At 36.6% G+C, this 13,322-nt stretch overlaps 1 protein-coding gene across 2 annotated transcripts in view; it reads left to right on the plus strand.

Moving 5' to 3' along the window:
- The window catches only part of LOC127968991 (protocadherin-15), a 237,780-nt gene that overhangs the window by 174,394 nt on the left and 50,064 nt on the right, over window positions 1-13,322 (plus strand). The gene's annotated exons all lie outside the window — the stretch shown is intronic.

Genomic DNA, 13,322 nt, shown 5'->3' on the forward strand with positions numbered 1-13,322 from the left:
ATGAAAAAAACTTGGCAGAAGTTCTGAATTAATACAGATTTACTGTATTAAATAGAAAAATAGTGTGTCGATAATGCAAAAGAACAATAGTAAACACTACATTTTCAGTTAAAGGCAGTTCATCTTTGAATGTCATCATCCCGCTTAGTTTAGTTTAAATAGTATCTGTGCAATCAAGTCGCTACATCGATTTGCTACAGGAGACCATTGTTCAGCTACATTTTGCACAGGTAAAAAGCACAATTTCTTTAGAAAGTAAAGAACGTACAAAAATGTAGTCTGTTCGTTTCACTGTAATGTTTTGTTTTAATATTTTGTCTTTTTTGCATTGCATTCAGTTATAAAGAGGGTGGCACTCCAAAACGTTTCCCTTCACTGCATGAAAACAAATATTTGATAATGGCTAAATAATAGTGAAATTATGGCATAAAAAGTTAATTAGACAACAACAAAGCACTATATTTTGTGACATGCTTGTTATTAGCCATGGAGTTTTTCTGGTGTTTTCCTACTAAAATGTGGAGCCTGTGCATTTTAGCATGGCTTATCTCATAAAAATGCTTAATGAATCTCTGTGACTCTACTAAATCACCAGCTGAGCACCCTGCCACTTCTGTTTTTCATTTTGACAAATCACACCCATCAATGTCTCATTTTTACACTTTCCTTTGTGCATGTTTTTGTAAAAAAAAAAAAACTATTTGCACTGAATATGCTTATGAAACAAATGTTGCTGTGACACCCGATGTGAATTACAGAATATCAGAGATATCTGATTCATTTTATTTTTTTTATTCACTTTCTTAATGCACAACTAAACTTATACAAAATGTAATTAAATGAGATGCATTTAATCAACATTTTTAACTTTATATTCAGGAATTTAGAGAAAAAATTATAACTGTTGCAAAAAAAATATGAAATGGAAATTTTTTTTTACATTGATAAAAAAAATCACAAAAATAGCCAATTACAATGATTTCTGAAGAACCATGTGACTCTGAAGATAGGCGTAATGATTCTGAAAATTCAGCTTTGTCACCATAGAAATACATTACATTAAATGTATATTCAAATTTGTATTATAAAGTTATTTCAAATTATAATATTGTTTGATTATATATATGTTTTACTGTATTTTAATCGACTAAATGCAGCAAAAGTAATATCTTTCAAAAATATGAAAAACTAAAAAAATCTTACCATCCACAAACTTTACCTACTCTGCCTCAAGAAACAATTATTCTTCTTTAAGAATCACTTTGCCCATCAACCATCGTGCTCCATTCTGAATGATGATCCAATGATTTTAATCAAGTCCACTTGTTTATTATTGATTGTCTTGTTTCATTCTGAACTACATCAGATTATATGTCCTATTTTAATGATCTAAGTGCATGGTCTAAAACGCACAGCGCAGGTGCACTTAGGTTATGTCCGAATCCACTTTTGCTAGTTTAATGATGGCAAAACGGTCAGTGTGAACAGTTTGTCCCTATTCTCTTAATGAGTAATGGGTGTTTTTTGGGTGTAACATGCAATAAACCAATCAGAGTGCCATCACTCATTTCCTTTAAAAGCCAGTTGCTCTCATGCCATGACATATTTGCTATTTACACAGCGGAATTTGCAAGTGCAAAGACAGAACGCATCTCCAGAGAGGAAACGGAGCAGCTCATGTGCGAGCAAATAGGTAGCGCAATTCTGATACATCCAATGGCTATCCATTATGACATGTGTAGGTATTTTTATATTTATGTAGCCTAGAAAATAATATTATTTAGCATTTTAATCCTTAATTTTTTTATATATATATTTGGCATGTTTGTGTGCTGCTGTGCATCCCTGTGTGTGTAATAAGCAGTGTGTGCGCACGTTGTTGACCCGCATATATGAACGCGCTCTTTAAAGTAAAACTGGTTGTAGAAGGCGACGCATCTCACACTTTTTTATGAGAAGAGCTTTAAAAACATTAATGTTTAAATGCCGCAATTCAATCTACATTATTGATTGAATCTTGAAACAATGATTTCACATCAAAGCTACACAAGATAAACCCGAGACTAATAAAATGTCTGTCCTTCATGCACCTATAGCTAATACTCTAAATGATAGAAGCTGTGATTGACATTGAGTGGCATGGACACATATGGCAGAAGAGCGCAGGTTTGTTCCAGCACAGAAGTTGGAAATAATAAGTAATTATGTGATATCATGAAAGCACCCTTCAGGCCCAGGGGTCCGCAAAAAATGAGTTTAATTAGCATGCATGGTTCAGTGGTGCAGAATGGCCATAGATAATTACAGGTTGATTTGCAAATGTTTAAATTAGATGTTGGTTGTCCTGAGTGTCATGCTTTCAATTCTGAGCTCAAATCAGTGATTCACACGTTCGTGAAAGTTCATAGCATTTGTGAAGCTGACAGAAACCATTTAATTTGGGTCAATCTGCAACCCTGTTTTATTTTTACTGTTATTTTGCCCATTAATTATTTCTATAAGGCCTCTAAATTATTGACAAGACCAAAACTTTGTCTTCTGTCATCTGATTGATAGTCTATATTTTTTTATATAAAAATCTGTTTTAAATTATACGAATTTCATCATCTTTATGGCCATTTAAATATAGAGATTTGGCTGAGTTTGGACCTCTGAATAAAATATTCTCACTATATCATACTATACGAGTCATAAAATCTGATGTATCAAATAAGATACTCAACAACCACAAAAAAAATTACAGTAATAAGAATAATTATATATATTTCCATGTGTCATTTATCACATGGTTAATTTGTGTCTTGTATTAGTTTCAGATTTCTTTTTTTGTGTCATTTGTTTAGACCTGACACAAATTATGACACGTTTCTGTCTGCTGAGTGTAAGAATCAACATTCAGTTTCAGTTCAAATGCATGATGAATTCTTCTCACAACAGTGATTCCAGTGGAAATGTATTATGAAATGCAGAATTTATTTGGCCTCTGCAAAAGATCAGGGTCCTGTAAACTTTTTATGTGGATATGTGATAAGACCAACAATCATGCGGCTGCGGTTCTTTCTCGATCATATTTGACGCTGAAGTGCAGATTGGGATCCTCTTCACTTGGCTTCATTTGGCAGTGAACAAGCAGCACTTGAGCCACTGCTGAACCAAAGTACAGTTAGTTTCTGTGGGTAAAGTAATGTGGACAGCACTAGAGCTCTTCTGTCGACAGAAACAAATGACTTTGATGTTCTTCTTTGAGTATCTTTTTTTTTTGAAGAAGAAGATTTGCAAACAATAACCTGCTCCTCACTGCAGTGCAGAAGCATTGGGCTCGTAGGTGGAGAGCAGCAAGTTTTGAGACTAGTTTAGTTTGGAGTGCTGGCTGGCAATTGCATCCCTTGATCTGAAGTGCTGTTACGCTGTCAGGTCGCTGTACAGAGTATCGCTTTCATGTGAGCTGAAGCGTTGCATTGCCGAAATGTAATCTCCCATGAATTGCTGCACTGGGACTCCAATTAGCCACATGTGGAGCTCTTTTCTTATTCTCCTGTCGCCTCCTACTCCAGTCTTGTGGAGGTAATGCAAGCGCTTGGCCAGTGCAGGACTCCCCGTCTCTGCTGCACCTGCAGGATTAGTATGCAGACACTGGCGGTCCCTTTATGCCATCCCACCAGCTCAGGGTCAGACAAACAACAACACCATTAGCACAGCGCTGCTTATTAACATGTAAAGCTCACTGCTTCTGGCATGCTGGTGACTTTATAATGAAAGTAACTGAGAAGGCTTTTAGATTCTGTGGTATGCATCGTCCAAAAGTAGTTAGCATACACAGCTACAAACATGTCATTTAGAACTATTCAAAATGACATTTCATTTGGTAAAATCCAGTGCTTGTGTCGGATTATCTGTCATAATCTCAGAACATTAATTTCGATGCTTGGGCGTTTTTGAATTGCTTTTGAAGATACAATATTTACGTGGGTGAATCTGGTTCTTTCAGGTGTTGTCGAGATGTGGTATGCTAAATCCTACTCTAACAACTAAAAAAAGTTTTCATCACTTTTATGGTAAAAATCTTGCTTTAAAATCTGCAAAATAAATAAATGTAGTGATTTTAACAAAATAGAGATTTTGACAGTTGAAGGCAGTTCATCATTGAATTCAGTGATGTCATCTCTGTTCAGTTTAAATAGTGTCTGTGCATTTATTTGCAATCAAGTCAACGATATCGCTGTAGATGAAGTGACCCCAACTAAGCAAGCCAGAGGTGACAGCGGCAAGGAACCAAAACTCCATCGGTGACAGAATGGAGAAAATAACCTTGGGAGAAACCAGGCTCACTTAGGGGGCCAGTTCTCTGACCAGACGAAACCAGCAGTTCAATTCCAGGCTGCAACGAAGTCAGATTGTGCAGAAGAATTATCTGTTTCCTGTGGTCTTGTCCTGGTGGTCCTCTGAGACAAGGTTTTTACTGGGGATCTGTATCTGGGACACTAGTTGTCCTGGTCTCCGCTGTCTTTCAGGGCTGTAGAGATCCTTTCTAGGTGCTGATCCACCATCTGGTCTGGATACATACTGGATCTGGGGGACTGCAGTGACCCTCTGATCTGGATACAGACTGGATCTGGTTGCTACAGTGACCTCAGAATAAGAGAGTAAAATAAATTAAATAACATCCTACCCTACCCAATCAGTGCAGAGCATGCTCACGGAAAGGAGGAGTTAAGAAAAACATATTTTAAGAAAAGTGTTTTTTGACCTTGCATACATGTAATCCTACTGTATGAGATTTTCAAAATAATATTAGGAATTGTAAAAAATGCATAATAGCTTTTTCAATGTGATCTCATGAGTATACGTGTATTTTTACGTTAAATGTTGTTCTACCACACGTACATTTACTTATGTTTTCATGCACATAAAAACATACAACTTAGACGCATTTATAGCAGTAAAACTTACAAATAGTTACGTGTTAGCAGCTAAAAAAACATAAATAATCTAACGTAAAGTGTGAATTTATATGAATTCCCATGTATTAAAATTAAAATCGTGGCTTTAATGATTTCAATCTGTTGTATTTAATTGTCATATCAATAAATGTTTTTATTGAATTTATTGAAAGCAGTTTACTCATCTACTTAATAGGAAGAACATTTCTGTGCATGCTGCAAACCATAGATACACAAAAGCACAGCATAAATTTACAAATCACATCCATTTTATTTGTTTGCTGTACTCCATATCTTTAGAATCCATATGTTTGCAAGGAACATATCCATATCAATCGATCTTCAGTAAAAGCCCGCGCTCGTTATGATTCGAAATTTAGAATTTTTTTCGAAAGCGCCAGTTCGCCACAGGCACATTACGACATGGTTTACGGCACTGATTCGAACTCTCATTGGTTTTCACATAATTCGTCACAGATTGCAACATGTCATGTTTCAGTTGATAGACATTTGAAATCAGTCACGATTTCACGGAGAGAAGACAGATTCATAATTTCACAGATTTATAAATTAAATTCTGCTCTGTACCCTATAAAAACTATTACCTCCAGAGAGGACTGCGAATGGAACTCATTATCATTTGAACTACTTTTGGTACTACTTTTGATATTTTTTCGCAAAATTAAATGATTAACGTTATGTTTGTTTGTCTGTTATTTGTTTATTTATAACAGTAACGTTATGTCGTTTTAAGAAATGGTTATGGGTAGGTTTAGGGGTAGATGTAATATTAACGTTAGTGGCTCAAAAAAAAAAAACGTTTTAATGTTATATTTTTACTAAAATTGTGTTTTATGTTTTATTTTTTTTACATTCTGTATAAAATGGGTAGGTTTAGGTTCGGGTGAGGTATTAGGGATCTTACATTTATCAGCCTGTCTGAGTGACATTCTTACATTTTTCAGCCTGTCTGAGTGACATTTCTAGCTGGATGAATGACCATCACCTTCAGCTTAACCTTACAAAGACTGAACTACTGGTGATTCCAGCTAACCCATTGATTCATCACAACTTCTCTATACAGCTGGGCTCGTCAACCATAACTCCTTCGAGGACAGCCAGAAACCTAGGAGTTGTGATGGATCATCAATTAAGCTTCACTGACCACATTGCTACAACGACCCGGTCCTGCAGGTTTGCCTTATACAACATTAGGAAGATTAGACCCTTCCTGTCAGAGCAAGCAACCCAACTTCTTGTCCAAGCTCTTGTTCTCTCCAGACTGGACTATTGTAATGCTCTCCTGGCGGGCCTTCCTGCATGTACTGTCAAGCCTCTGCAAATGATCCAGAATGCAGCAGCGAGGGTTGTCTTCAATGAGCCAAAAAAAGCTCATGTTACTCCCCTCCTCATCAGGTTACACTGGCTACCAGTAGCTGCTCGTAAATTTCAATACGTATCAAACCTGTAATTACGTCCAGATAATATGTAAATGACACTGTAAATACGTAAAAGTACATGCGTATTGGACAGTTTTAATTTACGTCTAAATATGTACGTTTTGACTGTGAATTCAGGCTTGCTTTTTGAATGATCTATTCTATGATGTATAAGTATATATGTGGATAAGCATCGCTTCCACAGAAGAAGATTGACATCACTGTCTGTTTAGCCCCGCCCACCAATTCTCACATAATCTTTACAAGGGAGGTGAACTCGTAAGTCAATGCAAAAACCAAATGGTGGGTCTGAATACAACAATATAATGTGCAGTGGTCTTTGCATTGCATTCCTTCTGATCTCAACATTAGGAAATAGTGAATTGACTTTATTTTTAATGAAGATCCAGACCAAGTCAGTAAGAACTCACTTCATTTTATCACAGATTTGTTTACAAACAAGACACAAATTGACACAGGTTTTTCAAGATTGAAACTAAATGTTGATGCTGTGCAAACTATATTGAATCTGACAGTCATGTCACAACACACAAGCGTGAGTAACTTTATTTTAGGCTCAGTGGTTCATGTAGGTTGTCTACAAACCGGAAGGTTGGTGGTTCAATCCCTGGCTCCACCTGACCAAGTGTCGAGGTGTCCTTGAGCAAGACACCTAACCCCAGCTGCTCCTGATGAGCTGGATGGTGCCTTGAATGGCTGACACCGCAGTCGGTGTGTGAATGGGTGAATGTGAGGCAAATTGCAAAGCGCTTTGGATGGCCATGTGGTCTGTTGAATGCGCTATATAAATGCAGTTCATTTACCATCATTATTGCTTTGTATGTTGAACAAATTGTTTGATATGCATTGAGTATTTATGTGTTTTTAACCTAAATCACAGCAGTGTTCACAGTGGACGTTTACTTAGGTGTCTACAATTTGTCTATTCAAACAGAGCGTTCTGATGAGGGGGGGTTGTAAATGTAGTTTTGGTGTAAAAATCATTATAAGTGGACCTAAGAGAACACAGAGTACAGTTCAAAAAAAAAAAAAAAACCCTGTCATTCTATGACCCCTTTAAGAAACACTACAAATACAAATATCTGACAAACAGAACCCCCCCCCCCCCACAAAAAAAAAACAACAACTGTAACTTAAAAGCGGTAAAATAGTTTACTTGATATGCCACACCTGCAAGGTGGATGGATTATCTCGGCAAAGGAGAAGTGCTCATTAACTTAAGATTTAGACAGATTTGAAACAATATTTGAGAGAAATAGGCCTTTTGTGGGCATAGAAAAAGTCTTAGATCTTTGAGTTCAGATCATGAAAAATGGGGGGAAAAACAAAAGTGTTGCATTTATAATTTTGTTCGGTGTATATACTCTCCCTTAATTAAAAGTAATGCTTCCATTAGGGCCATAAAACAGCTGAAAGGTGCATTTATATTGACTCTGAAAAGTTTGTGACCTTGCAGCACTTTAAGTCATATAAACAAAGCTATTTAATGTCTTTAATATACAACCCTTCAAGATATTCTGGCTAATCTCATCTCCTTGTGCTTACCCTGCACCCTTGTTTCCAATCGCAGTCTAGTTTAGAGCGCTTGCTGTGTTTGTCCGTCACCCGTTTGAGAGAGAATAGAAGGCGGCCATGAGGCCTGCTTCCCATTAATCATCTCAATGAGCTTTTGTTGCTTTTATCCCAGAACGGGTCAATCAAACCGAGATGCTTTACCACATTTTCTTTTGTCTGTGTCTTTCACCAGGGCCTCTCATCAAATATTCATTGCTTTTTCAATAATTTATCTCTCATACAACCTTATCTTGTTTTAGGACACTAGTGCATGTGATTAGTAAACTTCTGTAACTGTATGTAAATGAGGCCGACATTTTCAACGAGACCAGCTGAGAGTTTATAGCTGCTCGAGCTTTCAAGTGGAGCTATTCATCTCTCTTTGCCTTCACCGGCTTTTATGTAATTTGCACATCATCTCAAACCACCATCCCTCATTATTATCATTCTCCTCTCGTGTCTTCAGCTGTCAGTTTTTGCCATTGACCCTTGAGCCTGATATCCTTATCAGGTTGTGGTTATACTAAAATTTCAGTAGTCGATACCAATACCAGTGAAATTTCACGATTCCCAAAACCAATTTAATACCACAGCTAAAACTAATATGCTATTCAACACGCTCTTCCAATGAAATATTAATATAACAGGGGTGTTATTTCAGAAAAGGCAAAGGGGCAACACTGCCCTCCAAAATAAATTGAATGAGAATGTGAAAATGTTTCAAAATGCATAACTTGATGAGAATGTTTGTCATAGTTTTAATGCATAGATGTTTATAAAAGTTAAAATAATGCTGGTTGCTTATGGATAGCCTCAAAGATAAAATGTTTGATAAAACTAAAGATATATATATATATATATTTTTTTTTTTTTTTTTTTTTGCTGCAGGGCCAAATTAAACTATTCATGTTTCATCTATACTTTTTTTATTTATTTTAGTTTCTCGTTTTTTCATGTACATTACATTTACTGACTACCCTTACATTAATATGGTATCTTGACAAGACAGGTATTTAGACAAAGAAAAGCATTTTAGGGCTTACATTTGCAGCAGCATAAGTGCTGTAAAGAACCTGCCATTCAGTCAATCAGTGGGTATCAAATCAAGTTGAATCTCAGTACTACACTGCTATTGTGATATATTTAACATTTTTATCGACTTTGTACAAAATTGTCGTCACTTTTGACATCCCTAATCCATACCTAGCCTCACTGAGGGTGTATAGATCGCCTTAGTGAAGTATTAAACACTGGGGGAAGATAGATTTGCCCTTTGTAAACCCATCCAAGAGCAAACAAACCCATTTATCATACACTGGCTATGCATGTAATGTGCGGTTATCTCAGTATTCATGTATTCTGTCTGAGTGAAAGTTGTTTTTGAATGAAGGAAGATGAGCAAGCCTCCCTACCCTAAGTTCAGCTGAAGGACATTTGCCCTTTACCTCTTGTTTGTAAAGGACAGGCACCGTATGCCACACGGTTGCCAAATGCACTGATCCCAAATACTTTGAAAAGGTCAATGGCTAATCTGCAGGCAGAACTTTTGAAAGCAGTGGAAAGGCTTTATCACTTGGAGAGGGGCTGGTAGTTTTGCAGTGTCATGACACTGGCTTGTTTTTGTCCAGTGTTAAGTGCTGATTTTTGGAATCTAGAGGGGACGCTGGAGTCACGCTGAGCTGGATACCTGGAGCAAGAGCATACAGTAATGATGTTGTTCAGTGATGTTCAGTGATGAGAAAAAAAAGACTGGGGGGATAATTTGCATATACATATTAGCTTCAAATCTAACAGACATAGATTAGAAGCCTTTCATGGAGTCTTTCATGTTGATATAAAATTATATGAAAGAACACATCCTTGTTTCTTAGCCAAGAACTATACATGTTCCCTGATACCCAACACTCAAAAGACACAGATTTGCTGTTTATGTACAAACCCGATTCCAAAAAAGTTGGGACACTGTACAAATGGTGAAAAAAAAAACAGAATGCAATGATGTGAAAGTTTCAAGTTTTATTCAGAAAACAACATGGATGACATATCAAATGTTTAAACTGAGAAAATGTATAATTTTAAGGGAAAAATAAGTTGATTTTAAATTTCATGGCATCAACATCTAAAAAAAGTTGCATTGCATTGATGGTGCCTTTCCAGATGTGTAAGCTGCCCATGCCACACGCACTCGTTCAACCCCATACCATCAGAGATGCAGGCTTCTGAACTGAGCGCTGATAACAACTTGGGTTGTCCTTGTCCTCTTTAGTCCGGATGACATTGTGTCCCAGTTTTCCAAAAAGAACTTCAAATTTTGATTCGTCTGACCACAGAACAGTTTTCCACTTTGTCACAGGTTTAAATGAGCCATGGCCCAGAGAAAACGCCTGCGCTTCTGGATCATGTTTAGATATGGCTTCTTTTTTTGACCTATAGAGTTTTAGCCGGCAACAGGGAATGGCACGGTGGATTGTGTTCACCGACAATGTTTGCTGGAAGTATTCCTGAGCCCATGTTGTGATTTCCATAACAGTAGCATTCCTTTATGTGATGCAGTGCCATCTAAAGGCCCGAAGATCATTGGCATCCAGTATGGTTTTCTGGCCTTGACCCTTACGCACAGAGACTGTTCCAGATTCTCTGAATCTTTGTATGATATCATGCACTGTATGATTTGGTGCTTTGTATGATATCATGCACTTGTATGATTTGGTGCACTCTGATTATGATAACTTATGATAACTTCAAACTCTTTTTCTCTGAGAGGCTCCTTTCTGATATTGCTCCACTATTTTTGGCCACATCACTGGGGGAATTGGTGATCCTCTGCCCATCTTGACTTCTGAGAGACACTGCCACTCTGAGAGGCTCGTTTTATACCCAATCATGTTTCCAATTGACCTAATAAGTTGCAAATTGGTCCTCCAGCTGTTCCTTATATGTACATTAAACTTTTCTGGCCTCTTATTGCTACCAGTCCCACCTTTTTTGGAATGTGTTGCTCTCATGAAATCCAATATTTGGCATGACATTTAAACATTTCTCACAAGTTTATGAGATTTGTAAATTATTCCATTCCTTTTTACTCACAATTTGCACAGTGTCCCAACTTTTTTGGAATTGGGTGTGTATAAGCTATTCAGCTTTAGGGATGTTCTGGTTAACCTTCTAAATTGATATAATCAGAGGCTGATACAGTTGTTCTCTTATCTTATGCCAAAACAAAAATGTCTGAACCAGAGGCATTTCAAATAAAACTATAGCCATTTCATGTGTTAACAAGGGTAGTTCTATTCAGATAAGTATATATATTCTAAAATGTCATGCAATTAAATTCAGATCCATTTGTGTTGCCACAGTGCTTAAGAATTCATTGGAGGATGGATGGCTTTGATTCATAAAGAACTGTTTACCTTAAAATGAATTTGTATTTGGCAGATTGATGTAGATACTCTGAATAATAAGTGTAATGTTTTATTAAACAGCAGGATTGTTGATAGCTGTTACGTGTTGCTTTTGGAGGCCTGTGTTTTGTTCTCATTTTATAAAGTCTAAGATCAAAGAACATGATACAGGGATTAAACTTCGACCGTTCCCAGCATCTCACATCATCAAAGTAAAACAGCAAATCTACTTGAAAAAGTTTTTGATCTATAAGTACCACAATCATTATCACTACATGAGAAGAGGCCAAAGGTTTTGATTTGCTATTTTGATATTACATTTTAATCTAACAAACAGAAAAGTGAACAAAAAACAAACGGAAAAGTAGTTAGAAGCTGCCCGGTGTTCCATCCTCAGTTTTTTTGGATTAAACACAGTTCAGTCCCGACTGAACGCCACGGACAGAGTCCTGGTTGCAAAAAGTGGTCGGATTAAATAATGACATTGGAATGGGGGTAGCGGCGATGCATTTGCCGGCTCAGTGGACCTCATTAGTGTCAAACACTTGAGAATGTGCTTGTGTGGAGTGACCATTAGAGTGCAGTCAGAACAGAGAGCATACAAGAGTGTTTTTTCTTTTCTCTATTATCTGCAAACACAGCAAACCGTGCACGGAGCAATAGGGTGACACCATACAGGAAGAACATGTTGATGTGCATATTCAGGGATTATATGGAAGGTACTCTGTCATCTTTATGAATAACAAAAGCCGTGTATCTTCCACGCTGCAGCCCAGGGAAGACAAATCACCCTGTAAGCCTGTGTACAGCAAACTCTCAAGTACTCCAAAACCAGGATAAAAGTTGCCTCATCACCAAGCCGACCATGAGCATCACAATGTACAAAAAAAAAAAAAAAAAACATTTAACAGCTTTGACAGGATTATTAGCTTTTGTATACAAAGTGTCCTTGAAGGTGTTTTGTCCATGTTGTTGGATTAAATAGGAGAAAACGCTTGTTCTGGCTTGGAGCTTTTCACCTCACTTTTTATATGCTCTTGATTTTGAAAAGCAAGGTTCAGGTTCAGTTTGTCTCTCTACTGTCAATTTTTAAAGGGATAGTACCCACAAATGAAAATGACCCTACGATTTGCTCACCCTCACTTCTTTCAGACAAATACAATCGGAGTTATATATATATAAAAATATAAAAATATCCTGGCTAAAATATCCAAACGCATTCTTACACAAACAGATCGATTCCACTCAGAAGGCATTTATTAACCCCCAATAGGAAGAATCAATAGGTTAACATTTCTGTTCTGCATTCCTCTGATATTATTACAGTTCCAAAACCGGTTCGGGTGGAAGAAATACTGGTTTATAACGTTATTTTTTGAAAACAATATTATTTGCCTATAATTGCCTAATAATAATAATAATAATAATAATAATAATAAAGTATAGCATTTTCTTTATTCAAAAAGAAAAGGAAAAATAGAGATCTAATGCTTACAGGCAATTCAGCATCATCTTCTCTAGATTTTGGCCAAATGGAAGCTACTTCACTTCACAGTGTTGGAATCTATCAGCACTGTAAAGACATCAGAGTATTTTTAAGATATTTAAAGTAAAAAAAAAAAAAAAATAATACTTTTGTAAGATTGCATTTTGAGAGTAAGTCACATTGCATTTTATTAGCCCTATTACTTTCCGAGATAATGAACGCTAAAATGCCTGTAGTCTAAAGTAAAATGTTTACAAACATTATAAAAACAGTTAAAAACTCCCCAAAACAAATCCTCTAAAGTTTAGGCTATGAAAACACCAATCAAACAGCCGTGTTGCGCGTCAGTCTCTCAAAAACCAAACCAGTTCTCTCTTGAAAGCAGGCTAATAATCAGCTTCGATACTGATACATTTCTACTTAAAATAGCCATAAAGGTCTTAACAACGTTGTATCCGAATGCAGATAAAAATGTTGTCAT

The sequence above is a fragment of the Carassius gibelio genome, chromosome B12 (genome assembly GCF_023724105.1).
Source record: "Carassius gibelio isolate Cgi1373 ecotype wild population from Czech Republic chromosome B12, carGib1.2-hapl.c, whole genome shotgun sequence".
NCBI classification, from domain to species: Eukaryota; Metazoa; Chordata; class Actinopteri; order Cypriniformes; family Cyprinidae; genus Carassius; species Carassius gibelio.